The 16,338-nt window shown below is 33.1% G+C and overlaps 1 protein-coding gene across 6 annotated transcripts in view; it reads left to right on the forward strand.

Annotated features, from left to right (window-relative positions):
- The window catches only part of PIP4K (phosphatidylinositol 5-phosphate 4-kinase), a 541,345-nt gene that overhangs the window by 85,291 nt on the left and 439,716 nt on the right, over positions 1-16,338 (forward strand). Inside the window, exon 1 of one of the 6 annotated variants that reach the window (XM_023390967.2) lies at positions 12,942-12,971. The exons of the other annotated variants lie outside the window; for them this stretch is intronic. The gene's annotated coding sequence lies outside the window, so the exon portion shown is untranslated. Of the gene's footprint in view, positions 1-12,941; positions 12,972-16,338 lie in introns of those variants that run through there. 6 annotated transcript variants of the gene reach the window in all.

Here is a 16,338-nt window from a genome sequence, read left to right on the forward strand (position 1 = left end):
CCCATAGATCCATTTGCTGCCAGATATTTATACAGGATCCCGGATAAATAGCTGTTGCCTGTCAAAGTATTAGATACAATATTATAAATATACGCGTTAAGAGAAACGTAACGAATAAAAATACATTTTATAGTTCGATTTCTTTCTATGTCTCACGCCGTGTATATATTCAATAAATAAAACACTCAAAAAGCTATGTATGGAGTATGTATCTTTATTCCAAATAAAATTTTCGAGGTTTTGCCACTCACGGAGGCCTCTTCCAGACATTAACAGCCCTGCATGAGCAGGTGCCTCAAGCACTCCCCACAGTTCGCAATCAATATCCCAATTTATTAACATATATTGACTTAATGTGTAAGTTGAAGTTATGATGACAGTTGCAGAAAGTGATGCTAGATGGAACGGCATTCCCTTCAAAGCAGAATTCAGTATTCTAGAGATTCGCAAGCTATAGGCTGGCGCAACTAGAGTACAGTTCGAAATAGTCTCTACCCCAGTTTCCCTACTCCTATACTCTCCCTCTCCATGTGATGTGCATGGTTACCCCAAGCCCGCTTAACAGCTTATATATCACATCTGTACCTCTTCATTCATATGACACCGTAGCCGAGAGGGCTGCGTAACTTATACTTATGCTGGTCATACTTTCGAATCTTATTAGCGTTTTTTTTTATTCTTCATTTATCAATTTTTTTATTCATTTATGTATTATTACATTTTTTTCTTTACGGCTACTATTTTAGTACAGCTATTAAAGTAAATTTATACTTACAACAACTGCATCGACAATATATTCTTATTTAGGTTTTATACATTGAGGGCTTCAAAGAAAAAAGCATCAATTTATTGTTTCCGAAAAAACTAACAGTACTAGCTGCATTTTAAACTAGAAATAACTTTGAATAAAAATCAATCATTTTTACCAAGCTCCCATAAACAATAACAAGAAAAGACAATTCTTCTTTTTCTACTTCGTAGTGGTATCAATTGATTAACTAGGGCCTTTGACAAAATAATCTGGTAAGCGTGTGTGTATTACAGTTGTAACTAATTATAATGTCAACTAATAAACAAGCACGTTTGACCCAAAAAAACTAGTGTACTTAAGTCTTTTCTTTTTTAATAATCAACAGCGTCAATTAAACAAGTAACTCGAGTTTTTTCTTCTTAAATAAATCAAATTATCAACTTATAAACAAGCACGTTTAAAGAAATAATTGAGTACGCCCAAGTCTTGTTGATTCTAATTTATTACGACATTAATAAATGAACTAGAGCTTACAATACACTGCCCCATAAGATTTTAGTCTTTTTATCTTAAATATACTAAAATACAAGAAAGGACCAGATTATAATGGTTTATTTTTTTAATTATTGTTTTTTTATTATTTAATGTGATGAAAAACCGAAGTCAAAATTACTTGGACGTACAATTCAGACGCACGTTTATTAATAGAGAACTTAATTTGTATAAGATAAAAGGATTCAACTAGGCTGGAATGTTTTGTTAAAGGTGCCTGTTTATTCATCGACAAATGCATAAATTTAAAATACAAACATTAGAGTGCACTAGATTGTTACGTTAAGAGTGTTTGTGCATTTATTGATATTTTCGTTTATTCAAGATAAAAAGACTAAAATCTAATAGGGCAGTGTATTATAAGCTCTAGTTCATTTGTTAATGTCGTAATAAATTAAAATCGACAAGACTTGGGCGTACTTAATTATTTCTTTGAACGTGCTTGTTTATTAGTTGATAATTTGATTTATTTAAGAAGAAAATATTAGAGTTACTTGTTTAATTAACGCTGTTGATTATTGAAAAAGAAAATACTTAAGTACACTAGTTTTTTTGGGTCAAACGTGCTTGTTTATTAGTTGACATTATTATTAGTTACAACTGTAATACACACACGCTTACCAGGTTATTTTGTCAAAGGCCGTAGTTAATCAATTGATACCACTACGAAGTAGAAAGAGAAGAATTGTCATCTCTTGTTATTGTTTATGGGAGCTTGGTAAAAATAATTGATTTTTATTCAAAGTTATTTCTAGTTGAAAATGCAGCTAGTATTGTTAGTTTTTTCGGAAAAAATAAACTGATGCTTTTTTCTTTGAAGCCCTCAATGTATATAACCTAAATAAGAATATATTGTCGATGCAGTTGTTGTAATTATAAATTTACTTTAATGGCTGTACTAAAATAGTAGCCGTAAAGAAAAAAATGTAATAATAAATAAATAAATAAAAAAATTAATTAATAAAGAATAAAAAAAAAGCGCTGATAAGATTCGAAAGTATGACCAGCATAAGTATAAGTTACGCAGCCCTCTCGGCTACGGTGTCATATGAATGAAGAGGTACAGATGTGATATATAAGCTGTTAAGCGGGCTTGGGGTAACCATGCACATCACATGGAGAGGGAGAGTATAGGAGTAGGGAAACTGGGGTAGAGACTATTTCGAACTGTACTCTAGTTGCGCCAGCCTATAGCTTGCGGATCTCTAGAATACTGAATTCTGCTTTGAAGGGAATGCCGTCCCGTCTGGCATCACTGGTTGCAAACTCTAGGGAGTGTTTGAGGCACCGGCTCGAGTGGGGCTGTTAATATGTCTGGAAGGGGCCTCCTTGATTGGCGAAAGGTCTATAAATTTTACTAAAATAAACATGCACACTCTATACATGGCTTCTTGATGGTTTTATTCATCAAATGAAAATAAACTTTTCTACAAGTACTACAGCTTTAAATAGAACATTTTTTCACACAAGCCCCTGATAAAATTTTACGCTATGCAGTATCAACAACAAAAATGAAAGGCAACGTAGCAATAATAGTACAATAGTAGACAGTATTTATGCACCCTTAATATATGTATGTGTATACCTAGCTCCTTATTTGCTTAAATTTGATGAGTAATAGATATCCAATGCACTATTTGATATTCTTTCTTTTCCTAACACATGTAGGCTAACATGTGATATCCAGGACCGTTGTTCGTATAATGAACTAGCCCTTATCCCCTTATGCATACCTAAATAACACAAACAATCGATTTTATAAATATCAATTTATGTCAAAGAACTCGTGTTACTCACAATATTTTATTAAAATGCAGGCTTATAAATGTTGATCGTCAATGGCATTTAATACATCTTTGAATAAAGCTAATGCTTCTTCTAGAGTAGTTGGGATAAAATAATTTTGCAGTAACAAATAATCAAGCTTTTTTAGTAATGGATCAATAAACAGTGGCTTTGTAATGCATTCATTAATTAATCCTGCGTACTTTCATATAGTATGTCAATTCCAAAGTTTTCTGGTCAACTGATGGTCCTTTTTTTATAAGTAGGCTAAAACAGAAGTGAAGATATTTTGTATTTAAACTTGTTCCATTGAACTTATTCTTTTTTTGCTTGCACTCAAACAAGTAAATGCAAAAATCTGCTAAGTGTTCACACATTATACCCTAAAAAGACTTACTTCTCTGGTTTCTCACATTTTTTTTTGGATAAAACTTTTGTGGCCTGCTCATGCATCCTTGTGTTTTTCTTTTAAGCTGATTTATAAAAAAGTAATCATTGTGTTTTTAGAGCCTTTGTTACATTTTATCAGGCCTGGAAGAAAGCCTAATTCCTTTAAAGTTCTTAAGTAGTAGAACCTTACGATCGTTACATCATTATAAGTACTAGCCTTCTTTGGCCACAAAATTATTCGAGAGAAGCCATCAACATAACCATGAAAGACAAAGCCAAACTGCTTGAACTTATCGTACCCGTCCAGATGCCGCAAATAATTTGGGCCTAGACTTGTGTACTCTTGTTTACAAAGCTTATTACTAAATATTTCTGGGACTCAAGTTTGATCAGCCGACTTTAAAACTTTATACCCATCCTTTCTTTTCGTTAATGATCCATATTTTTTTTCATTTTTTGCCACAGTGCTCAGTAATCAAGGTTGAATTCTGAAAATTCAAGTTTACTGAGTACTACACCAAAAAAATTTAATAAAGCAATTTTTGTGATTTGACTTCTTTTCAAACCACAACTGAAAATAATTTTTTCGATACTTGTAATTTATATTTTAATTTCGTTACTCTTCAACAACAATTTTCCAATTCTTGAGAGGTACAGTTTGTATGAAAATTAGTTTCACCAAAGCTTCCATACTTACTGTTTTTTGGATAGAAATTTTAATTAATTATTAAAAGCAATTATTGAAATGATTTTAATATTTTACAGAAATAACTCTTGAGCATTTTTTTCTTGCGCTTTTTTTCGATGTGCTACCTAATAGGTTTGCATTGGTCTTTGGCGCTTCACACAATGCGTGATAGTCATTAGAGAGCGCTTTTGCATGGTCGTTCGTGCTGATCTTTACTGGATTCCGTTCTCCTAGAGCTAATTAGCGTGCAGGACTTGCATCTTCCTTGTGCGTACTGCTTGTGCTTACTTGCTCCATCATGCAGCACTGCTTGAGTCTGTGCACTCTACTTGCATTTATGAAATCTTGTGCACGCAATGGTTATGTACATATATTATGTGTAATTAAGCGTGCTGCATAATAATATAGGATGTGAATTGGTAGAAAAATAATTGTTGAATATGTTTCGTTTTATTTCATAGAATCAGTTTATTGTCAATTAAACTAACTTGTACAAAAATTGTACAGTTTAAAAAGTAGGTTAATAAAAAAGACATTTGATTTCCACAATGATTTTGTTAAACATAATATTCTTAAATGAAATTTATACATTCTAACACCTCTTTAAAGCCAAATCTTTCAGGCCAGTTTCGCTGTAGATTCTCAATAACAATTATCTTCGTCGCATTGTCAAGATTCTTCCGTGAAGTATTTCCTATCTACATATACTCAATTGTTTGAGTTCGAAGTTGGTCTGTAATACTAAAGTTGAATAAATAAATTTTTAAGTTTATACTTTGGTGGTAATGCTCCTTAGTACTGAGTGTAACAATATCTAATTCCTTTAGCACGTACTAATTTTCTGGTTTCTGAAAACCCGTCGTGTACATGAAAAACTTAATTTTCGGGTTGTATAATCTTTAGTTTCAAATCAGTAGACATCGGGTGCTTGGGTACCCAGGTAATGTTATACTTCTATAAAAATATATCGCAGATAATATAATTATAACTATAAATTTACCTTCTATGAAACGATATTGTGTACGAAAATGGTGCCAATTATCGTTGGAAAGAGTATACCTCCGTTAGTTGGGTGTAGTTTCAATAAATATTTTAATATTTACTGAGTTAAAGATTATAAACAATACATTACGACACAATACAATAAAAATAATACATAGGCTGGCCAGTACAAGACTGTGTGCTCTCATCGAATCTTCTGGTGATTTCAGAACAACTTCCTACTGCCTACGCTGATTACATCTGTAACGTCACGCTCACATCCATCACATATGACCTCACACTGATTCCTCGTCCATATTTAATACTCAAAATATAATTGTAGATAGAAAATTAAGAAAAATCATCCTGTAGTATAGCTTTCTTTAATAGGGTAGTATTACATGCCAGTGGATGTTCCTTCAGGGCGTTCATCACACATAAGTTTTTTTGATAGATATTCAAACGACAAACGTATATTAAAATAGCATAAAAAATACCCACAAAAATTGCAGCTCGTTTGACTGGGCCATTATCTTACATATGTTATGTTTTAAAAAATCGATTTTGAACATGTAACCTTATGAAAAATAAGGGTAAACGGCATTTATATGATTTGTAGGAATCTCAAAATTTTTTGGGTACAAAAAATTATTTTTAGATAATGCTATCGAATCTTCAAATAATCCCGCAAGTTGGTTTTTAAATGAATTGAGAAAGAGGCGATGTAGTGTGCGTAAAAGCATGTATGTAAGTACATCCACATAAGAAAAGCAATTGCTAGCTTTACTGTACACATTGTCGTTCCTTTTACTTCTCTGAACTTCTGCCCCAGTAACTATAGAAAGAACGTCCTTAAGTCAAAAAATCACTTTAATCACGAATGGAAAAATTGTAAAGAAAATAAAACACAACAAAAATTAATTATTTTATTTGTACAGTACAAAAAATTTTTTTTTAATTTTTGAAAATATTGAAGTAATATGAAAAATTGTGTAAACAGTTATTTATTTATTTCAAAAGTAACAAATTAGTGATAAGTAAATAAATGTTTATTATTATATTATATCAAAGCTGCTCTGCTAACATGTACTAATTTCGAAATTTTCAAAACATGTACCTAAAAAATATATTTCATTAAATAAATTATTTATTTATTTAATATAGAATCAAACCCTATGAATTATTACACAGTAAATAAAAAATTGCATTGAAAGTAAGCAACAAACCATATAATAAAATAAAGTAATTGAGTTTCTCATTTCGGGTATGCTCATAACAGAGTTGGTAAGGACCTCAGTCAGTATGGAGGAGGTTGAGGGTTCCAATCTCTTCTGAAACTTTTTTTTTTTTTTCGAATTGGTTCCAAAAAAAAAAAAAAAAAAAATTGATAAAATTAAAAATGTGTAGCTTGGTGATGTGATGTGTCATCATGTGGTGTAGAGAACACTGGAAGTACGTCACGGGGACTGAGGCGGAAGGGGAGAATGAAGCAAAATCCACTTCCGTCAAATTTTTGCTCAAGGTCAAAATTTGAAATCGTTGATTTACCTTCCCGCATACGCGCCAATAGTAGTATAACTTCAAAAGTTTTTCTTATAACTTCCATTCATACGACGAAACCTATTGCTAGTTGAATACTTATTGACGCTGTTTTTTGGCCAATATTTCTCGTTTTTATCAGCATCCTTAGTTAAAATTTGTTGTACTTAACATGTGTTACAAACTGCTTATACTCGATTTTTGTGACATGTCAATTAAAGTACAGTTTCTTTAACAAATTAATTTTTGAACAATGGTGCAGTTTTTATCTTTTGATTTTCCCGCAGATTTTGTTTTTTAAACTTCAATTTTTTTTGTATATAGGTCATTCTTTCATGAATTGAACACCTTTCTGAGTAACTTTTTTTTTATTTAGCTTAAATTATTTTTACAGGTCGTATATAGAAAAAAAAAATTATGCGTGTTCAAATATTTTTTTTTTTTATCAATATTTCTGGAAATACAGTGTATCGAAAATTTAAGATTTTAATGGTGTTACGTCGGCGCAACCTACCATTCGAGCCTAAGCTTTCGCTTAATAGCTTGGGACTCGCACTGGACGCGTAGGTGGAACGTGGGGCTAAAGGGTAGTTATTTTCCTTGTCTGAGTATTTGAAAGGGGGTGAGGGCGACCGCTTTGATTAAATCGACGCGATTGTCGAGCAATAATGCGATGTATTTGTTCGTGGCGCGCCTCAGATTTATCGAGGATACTTGGTGGGGTATGTCGTACCGTATCCCGTTCGCGATCTAAAGGTTACCAGTACCGTAACGAGCAAAGGTAGTTACGCTCTAGTGGTTACGTTAAGGGAAAAAATGATTTAAGTTCGCGACTGGTCTAGGATCCACAAGTACCATCCGGGGTAAATGCGATTGTCCTAGACTTTACTTGGGGACTTATTTGTTTATTTAATTTCGTAACTTGGTATTTACCGATACCAAATTTTATACTTTAACAAAACACGTCCGCATTTGGAACCGAGAGGAAAAAGAAGAACTTATCACTTTGTATTTGAATTTGACTTACTTTTATTGGTTTTGGATATGCAGCGTAAGTACAGTGGAATGAACCAGCGCGAGGTGTCCGAGATCGAAGCTTTGTAACCGCACTCGTGGAAGACCGTGAGATGGCAGAGGTGAACTCTAGCTGCCCAGTCAACCGTTCGAGGGTGAAATTAAACTCTCTGATTTTTCCTGTGCCTTCAGGCCCTTTTCATAAGGAGTAGTGGACCTCGGTGACGCGCTGGTTCGATAACAACGCAGGAGAAAAATCGTTGCCGGGGGAAAATCTTGCAGAAATGATAATAGCCGAAAATCTAATTGGCTAGGACTGCTCTAGTTTAGCCACTCAGAAATTGGCACATCCCATATCCGGCTTGTTCTCCTCTATGCGTCAAGAGAAGGGGAGGTGATTCATTTACTCATGCCCTTCCTTTCTCTTTTACATTAAAAGTTACGAGATTTTATCATAACTTAATATTAACGTTGAGATGTGGTATTATCATTATTAACAAATGGTAACCATTGTTCACCCATTCAATCGAGCCCAATGCAAAAAGAGCGGTGAAAATCGCTTAATATTTAGTTTTGATTGAATAGATATTCAGCATCTCGTAGTATTAATAATAGTCTTAGTAGTAGTTAATTTTAGATATTAATAACTATAATAATTGCCAGAATTACCGCTAGTTACACCTGTACACGTGAGCATTGATCGGACTAATAAATAATTATGAATGATTAATTAACAACAGCGGTTTCTGTGGTTAAAACACTATTGTTTTTTATTAGTGAACTATTATGTTGTTAACTTACTTAGGTTTACCAATAGTTCTTATTCATTGTTAGTTGTAGATGCATTTCAAAATGTTAGTAGCATTTGGTCAACTATGGGTTTTTCTGCTTGTCGTAGGAGAGGAAGTCGGCTCGGGGTGCCCTGGGGAATCGGGAACTCCGTTACTCGTGTTGGGGGCAAGAGTGCGGACTCTCTCTCGACATCTCTGCGTCAGGAAAAGGGGAAAGTGCCATGACTTTCCCGTTGTCCTTTACATTTGAAACAGTGACAGTTTTTAACAAGATTACAATTTGGGTTATTGCAGTATGTTTATGAAATTGTTAACGTGATACAAAAGGGTTTTATAGTAAACCATGAGCCTGCAAACATGAATGGTAAAAATCGGATAATTCTTTGAGAGTCAATAAGATTGCTTTCGTAGGTTTATGTAATATTGTTGCTGGCTAATGGTGTGCAGGTTTAATGGTGCAGCGTGTACACGTTGTATTAGCAATATGCAATAATTTTACCATTTGCTTCGCTTAGCCTATGGGTCTTAACTCTAAGTTATTCTAATTTTCAACATTAAACTCTGTTTATATATATTAATATCTAATATGAAACTTCAGCGCAGCTGTTCCCAGTTAACCTATTGCATCAATTGATTTTCATAATTATTTCGTTTTTACTTTGCTCGTTGTTTCCAGTCAGCATAGGCCAGCGTGCATGTATGTGAGTCATGCATGGTCGTAGTACCTTAGCTACGAGCAATCTTGTAGGTGATTTACCTCCTTGCAGATGCACATTGGCCTCTGCATTTAGTATTCTAAAATCGACGCGAAAAATTTTGAAGCAAGAGGAAAAAAAAAATTAATGTGGATACACCGATGTTACATGGTTTTTGTCTTGGAGACCCATTTTCAAAAATTCATATCTCCGGTTCTGTTAGAGCTTAAAACTTTTTTTTTTTAAAGCTAAAAGAATATAATTTTTTAAAAAATACATATGTAAGTAATAATGACAAATATAAACTGTTATCAATAATTAAAATATTAAAATCGACTCTTCACCATTGCCCATCCTCGTAGTGAGTTTTAAATATTTTTATTGTATTCTTTTCTCTATATATTCTGCATACTTATTAAGTTAAATTTCCTACCAAAAACGTTTTTACAATTAATGGAAAAACTATTTTTACTATTAAAAATAAATAAATTAATCTAGCAGTGTGCGTCGTATCAACGCGTGGGTTCCTTCGCACGCCATGCACACTTCTTAACTCCATAATGTTATCTTAGTAATATAAAAATTTGTTTTATGCATTCTATTTATTTAATTAATTGAAAATATCTACGAACAAATAAGACTGTACAATGAACCTTTACTGGTATTCCGTTTTATCTGTAAGCATCTTTTACTCTCTTTGTTTCTTTATCTTTCTCTCTCTCTTTCTCTCTGTCTCCCTGTCTGTCTCTGTCTTTCTCTCTTTTCGTTTTTCTTAAAGTGTTGACAGTTGTATGTTAAAAGAATTACATTAGATTTGCTTAATGTTTGAAGTTTCAAGTCGAAAATTTTCTTGGCTTGTAACTATGCTATTTCTCTAAAGTTGGGTGCATATATTGCTTCAGTTAGTGCATTTGCATGTGCAGTCAAATAGCGCAAAATTAAAGTGAAAAAGTGTTTAATTGTAACTGTAGATAAACTACGTTGCTAGTTAGTATTACTTTGTTCGATATAACAATCAGTTACTATTAACAACATATTTGGTACTAATATTTCTGAAAAAGAGAAATAAATAGTGGCACTGTCAGCAGTGATTACCAAGTGTTTTGGCAAGGCACCGAGATAAATCTTTTCGTGCTGATTGATCAATTTGTTTTACCAATTCACATAGATACACACGCTTGCACACATCAAAACATATCTTATAACTGTTTTTGATACAAACACGATGTCTAAGAAAGTGTTTCAAACAATACAAGGCATAAATATCTGCACTGATGGATGTTTTTATCCTTTTTGTTCGTGTAGTCGTTCAAAAAAGCAAACATCACAATTGCGAAAAGTTACTTGGAGTCAGCTGCGTGCAATACGTTTACCAGTAACTGCTGTGGCATTGAAACAAAAAATTTGCAATTCTTGTCGTATGTACACCCTAAAAAGCCCAAAAAAAAAAATGATAAAGTAAGAGTTGAAACGAGAGTATATAATATATTACTTCATCTGTCAAATCCATATTGTTTAATCAATTTATGATGCTTATATCGCTTCTTATTTATTGCAGCAGAAACATACCTTAGCGTCATCTACTAAAGAATCACATTATGCTAAAAGTAGTAGTGAAGAAACTTCAAGATTTTCAGATCAGAATGGAAGCTTACTAAATAATACAATTGACAATTGGAACCGAGGATTAGGTGTCCCAGGGTCATTACCTATTAAAAAACAAAAATTGACACAAAACCGATATTCTGTCAAAAAAGTTCAATAAATCACAGAAGCCTTCAAGACAAGTTTCTGGTATAAACGACGATGGTCCAAACGTTGATGACGTTGATGGTAATGATACAAAAATTGTAAGAATTTTACAAGAATGTTCTAATACTAGTGCAAATCGAAAACATCGCGTCAAAATTTGGACTATTTTCAGACATTGGTGGTAGCAAAAAATCCAGCTAAATTTCCGAACTGCCACCTACCATATGATAAGTATTGCAAAAACTGTTGCTTAAGACAAAGGTATACTAAGCGATTCAAATTCTAAAAGTCATTCAGCCTTGGAAGTACATGATATCAACACTATAGTTGATTTTCATCAGTCTGATAATCACACACAATTAATCCCAGAAAAATAAAATTGCATCTTCACAAAAGTGAATGGATATGGAAAAGTGAATCAAAAACGCCTAATTTTAAATAATTTGAAAGCATTGTACAATTTATTCAAAAACAATTATCCGACAATCGAATGTAGGTTTTTTAAGTTTGCATATACTCGGTTTGTGTTTGCACGGAGGAATGTACATACCATTTAAAGTTGTAACTGAAACAATGAAGATTAAAAAATAACATACTAGCCCCTTATTTCATACAACTAGTTACATTTATTGTCAGACTATCCTAGATTATATTAAAAACAGCTGGTAAGTCAATTTTATACTTATGCTAGCACAAGTATTTCAGCAACGTTGGTACAGAATTTTCCGGTACCACAGTGAGTCTTGATATTTTATGTACTGTGCATGTCTTTTCACAATGCACAGTGCACGGCGCGCCGTGCACGCAGTACATTTTATATGTATAATTGTAGAAAGATATGTGTAAATGTAAGGCTAGATTGACAGGTTGTGTTTACAGACGTACATCTGTATAATAATATTTGTTAAGATTTGAATAGCTAAGGGAAAGAAAAGATTCTTTATTCGTTTGCTGCGCGCAGTTTGCTCGAGAGCTAAGAAGAGGCTGTACTTGAGGTTAGGGGCTCACACACCTTAAGGCGGGCGTAATTGACGCTCTTGCGTGTGTGTGCGCCCCTTGCCTATTATCTAATTCTTAATTTGAGATATCGTCGCCAGTTCGTCTACCGCGAACGGCGCTCTTGCTCTCCAGCCTTCCAGACTACGAACAGTCAGCATGCGTTGAAAAGCAGCTCCTTCTTCGCTTCGAGTCCTAGTTGGCAATTTTCAATTCGTGCCAAAGTCGTGCAGTTAGCAGCAGTAGCAGCAGCCTTTCGAAGAAATCAGCTCTCCACTTGATGTTCTAAAATTGCTCCTTTTTTTCATTGTTTCAATTCTTTTTCTTTTTTTTAAAAGATTATCTATTTTTTAGATTTTAAGCACTAAAAGAAAAGCTTCGTTGTTGATGCACTCTCCACGAACGACTCGAACTCGTCGTTTCGTTGCTGTCCATTTCTCAACAGAATAAAACGGTTAACACCAGCCTTTTGAAAGTCAAGTCATCTTTTCTAGATTATTACTTTGTAGTTATTTTTCTTTGGTAAATATATTTTTTTTAAAATTGAAAACTCTTTGATGTTATCTTGTTAAATCAATCCGTTTCTGGTGATTTACAATTAAAGTCGCACCATCCCGGAGAATTATGCCGTTTAATTAAAAACTAGAAGTTTCATACCTGGGAGTTTTTCAATTTGTGGCTTTCAAAATTCGAGTCACGAGAAAAAACGCCAGCATCAAAACAATACTATAAGTATCATTTGAAGCTTTTCCTATACCTAATGCCATGGTATATAATATGTAAACTAGCAGGTACACTTTTTTAATACAAAATGTGCTTTCAATAAAATTAAAAAGTTAACATTATACATTGTTTTCTCACAGTTTGTTTTGATTGTCAAGTAAACATGTGAGTGAATATATATCTATATAGAAAAACAGCTGCTGCCACACCATCTAACTTCCTTAACTGATGATCAAGTGCAAGAAAGATGAATGATTTTGTTCAACAAATCTTGAGAGACTGAGAGCTTCCCAATTTAATAGGATTATTTTCATGTAAGTAATTGATTTTAAAAAATCTTACAGTTTATTCTTGTGTAAAAATATTGTGATAATTACCATATACTTAAGAAAGTATACTTAGGAGGTAAACACCATTTTATAAGTTCAAATTATTTGATTCATAAACCAGTAACAATAAAGTAAACCTTATAATATATGAAGCATGAAATAAGTGTATTTGTGGGAAAATCAACTGCTCTTTCATAAGTAAAAAAAAAAAAAACAACTCATATATCCAACCAAGTAAAATTGAAAGTATGCATTTTTTTGTTGATACGGTAACAGGTTTTAATTCTGCATGCAAGGTTAATCTTGCATTGTACATTTAGTAGACAAAATTAATAATTTTACACCTTATCAGTAAAACATGAAGCTTAGAATAAAACAGAATTACTGCTGAGTTCCAGGATTCGTATGTTTCATTAATAAATTCACTATACTTTACCCAAATCACATCTCAGTAGTTTGAAGGTGTTCAAATGAAATTTTTTTATCATAGAATTGTAAAAATGCTTTTCACCCATATTGAGTAACTCAATTCCTATTAGAGCTAGAGAGCTCTAACATGATTTTTATGTTTCATGTATGGAACTGACACTTTATATATTAGTAGTTTGAGCTTTCTCGGTCTTCCAGAAGTTAACAAACGCAATAAGAGTAAAAATCACCCACACACAGGGCTTAGTGTAAATAATTGTATGTAAATATTGAAATTTAAATTGCCTCAAACAAATCAGATTTTGTACACCCAAGGAAAAGTGATTCTTTCCAGGCACTGACCCTAAATGGCAACATCGCGTATTGTTTCTCTTGGTTGACCAGAGATGGCGTTAGAGTCTGTAGGGTAGGCAGTCTTTTGCCATAAAAGCAAAGAGAGAGCAGTGCACCTTTGCGTCGTCTGCTAGTGCTTACGTTTAAAAGTTCCTGGAGTCAGGGTAATCGTCAACGTTGGTAATCTTGGAATTGGAGTCAGCATATTGAGAAGTGAGGGCACACTAGATCTGCTGCAAGAAGAACATACTTAATAAAGTTGCTACCGAGTGTTCAAGGTTCTCCCTTTAAAGTGGCTTGATGTCAACGAACACTGTCAGATAAGTAACAATAATTATTTGTTGTAAAGAAATGCACCAGAATAACTTGATACTTTGTGTGTGTGTGAAGCTTTTTTTGTTTCAGGATTAAAACCATGTAACTTCTACTATTTTATCATCGCAATGCACAAGTTATTGAAAAGCAATAAGATACGCTGAGGAACAACTGTCTATTTATCTAGTGAGTTGCCAACAAGACCAAGTTATGTTGAAAAAGCATGACTATTCTTGACAACATGCCTGTTTGCTAAAAACCGTTTTTTTTTTATTTGTTTAGTAGTGGGACAAATAAAAAAAAGGAGAGTCCTGAAACCTACGCAACACAGTTTCCTGATTTTCCTGTGAGCCAATTATTTGTTTGAATCCTGCGATGGAAAGTCTGAACGCCTTCTTCGTGCAGCCGTCAGTTGGAATGCAAATAAAAGAGTGGAGAGTTACGAGCAACAACGATAAGTGGTATTCTAGCAGTCTTAGTGGTCGTGGTATTCGTCTATTTGTTGCTCGATTCGACAACGCCAATTTTTCCATGACCATGCTCCTGGTTGCTTCACCGTAGTTGAAAATAGTGCTTGTAAGCAGGTAAATTGTTACTGGGTAAAGATTGTTTAAAAAATCTTGCACATTTTACTTGGTACTCATTCATCGCTTTCATCTACTTTTTGATCTATAATAAACCACTACATTGCATTTGTGTGACTATATTTCATGTTTGTATTTGAGCTAAGGTTAGTAGATCACAACAGAAAAAAATCTTTCCCCTAGCTTTCTGTAAATGATAAAATGTTGCATTTTATTCCACTTCCTACAGTCGCAGTAATAGTATTACCAGAAGGAAGCTGTATATCCAGATCTTATATCATTAACAGCGATGAAAATGAAGTTCATCACGAGCAAAGGAAGATACCTCAAGGACAAGTGGGCATCTCAGAGAGGCTGGACTATTTTCTTCAAGGCTAGTTCTAGTCCTACCAAGAGTCATCATTTATCAGGGGCTGTTGAAAAAAAAAAAATTAAGAGCAAGTGGAATGTCATTAAAGTGAACTGCAAGTACTTCCGTAGTGATCGACTCAGGTAATGCAAAAGCCTGGACTAGAACCAGTAGCTTTAATAAGCTAATAATTACACAAATTTTTGAATACTGTTGAGGGCTTGTATCCTACACTAGTATTTATTCAGGGAATTTTTTTTATCCGTACTTATGGATCAATATGTAACAAATTCCATACATAACATTGAATCATTAAATAAAGATAGGAAATAAAGCGATTGAAACGTAGGAACCGATTCTCTTTGTATTGAATTTTTATTAATAAAAAAAAATCCTAACAATTTTAATGATTTTAACTCCTCAATAATTATCAAAAACTTTGTAAAAGGTACACAATCAAAAAATCATAAGAAACTTGTATAATAAAAAGATTACAAACCATACTATGGACTCTCAACTAAAGCAATCATTTATTTCCTTATAAAAAGCATTGTCTATCATCGACACAATACGATAACATTCAACTTTAACTGTACTTATTTATTAATTACATCTTATATAATTCTTAGGTTACATGATTGTAACAATCGAGAATTTTGATCTATTAAATAATAATCCGATAACACATCATGTTGTAAACAACTTACATGGTCTTATAAAATTAAAGAACTTAAGCTGGATTAATGCGTAACAAAAATAGATAAATAAAAGTAACATGCCAGATTGTAATAATATTAAGCTTACCTAATAGTCATATTTGTTGTCAGTATGTAAAATGTAAAGTAGTGAAAGTTTTTAATTACAATTTAGGTATTATATCTTCAAAGTCGAGAAGAAGATGTTGTTAAATTTTGTTGAGCCAGTCTCTCTTGACGAAACTGAAGGCAATATCACTTTTTAAGCGCATGTAATCCTGCTTCAATGTATAATAGATTTTACATACCATCTCTGCTGTAATTAAATAAAAATAAGTTTAGAAATAATAAAAATATACGGAAATTTTTTTTTTTAAATCGCAGGATCATTTCGTCTTCACTTGAAGATTTTAAAACAATTTATTACTCACTTGTCATCATTTGAAAACCAAAACAGCCTTCATATTCTAAAGGGTTCAAGTCAAATACAACTCCTTCCCATAGCCGATCTAGTAAGTCATCTGTAAGGTTGCCTACACTACGCACGTTGAAATCAGATCTGAGCTTTGACATATGCTATCCAACCACCTTCGGCATATAATTTCTCATGTTGAGAATTTGTTGCTCAGAAAACCCTTTTGCGGTGA

Source organism: Copidosoma floridanum, unplaced genomic scaffold, assembly GCF_036245765.1.
Source record: "Copidosoma floridanum isolate Cflo_tuat_1 unplaced genomic scaffold, Cflo_Japanese_pri ptg000021l, whole genome shotgun sequence".
NCBI classification, from domain to species: domain Eukaryota; kingdom Metazoa; phylum Arthropoda; class Insecta; order Hymenoptera; family Encyrtidae; genus Copidosoma; species Copidosoma floridanum.